We start from the raw sequence: 213 nt of genomic DNA on the forward strand, positions 1-213 counted from the left end.
TACATACATGCAGTATTATATATTAAATACTAAGTTTCCAAATCATGCGAAGTTCAGCTGCCTAAGAATTAAAATTTTGAAGAAAAAAAATCTAGTCTTAGAAAAGCAGATGATATTTTCCACCTGTGAACAAGATAATTAACATACGGTGTTGTTGACAAAAAGACAAACGAATCAACCAGTCACTCACTCTCGACCTTCTGCTGTGACTGA

This window comes from Penaeus monodon, chromosome 19 (assembly GCF_015228065.2).
Source record: "Penaeus monodon isolate SGIC_2016 chromosome 19, NSTDA_Pmon_1, whole genome shotgun sequence".
NCBI lineage: Eukaryota > Metazoa > Arthropoda > Malacostraca > Decapoda > Penaeidae > Penaeus > Penaeus monodon.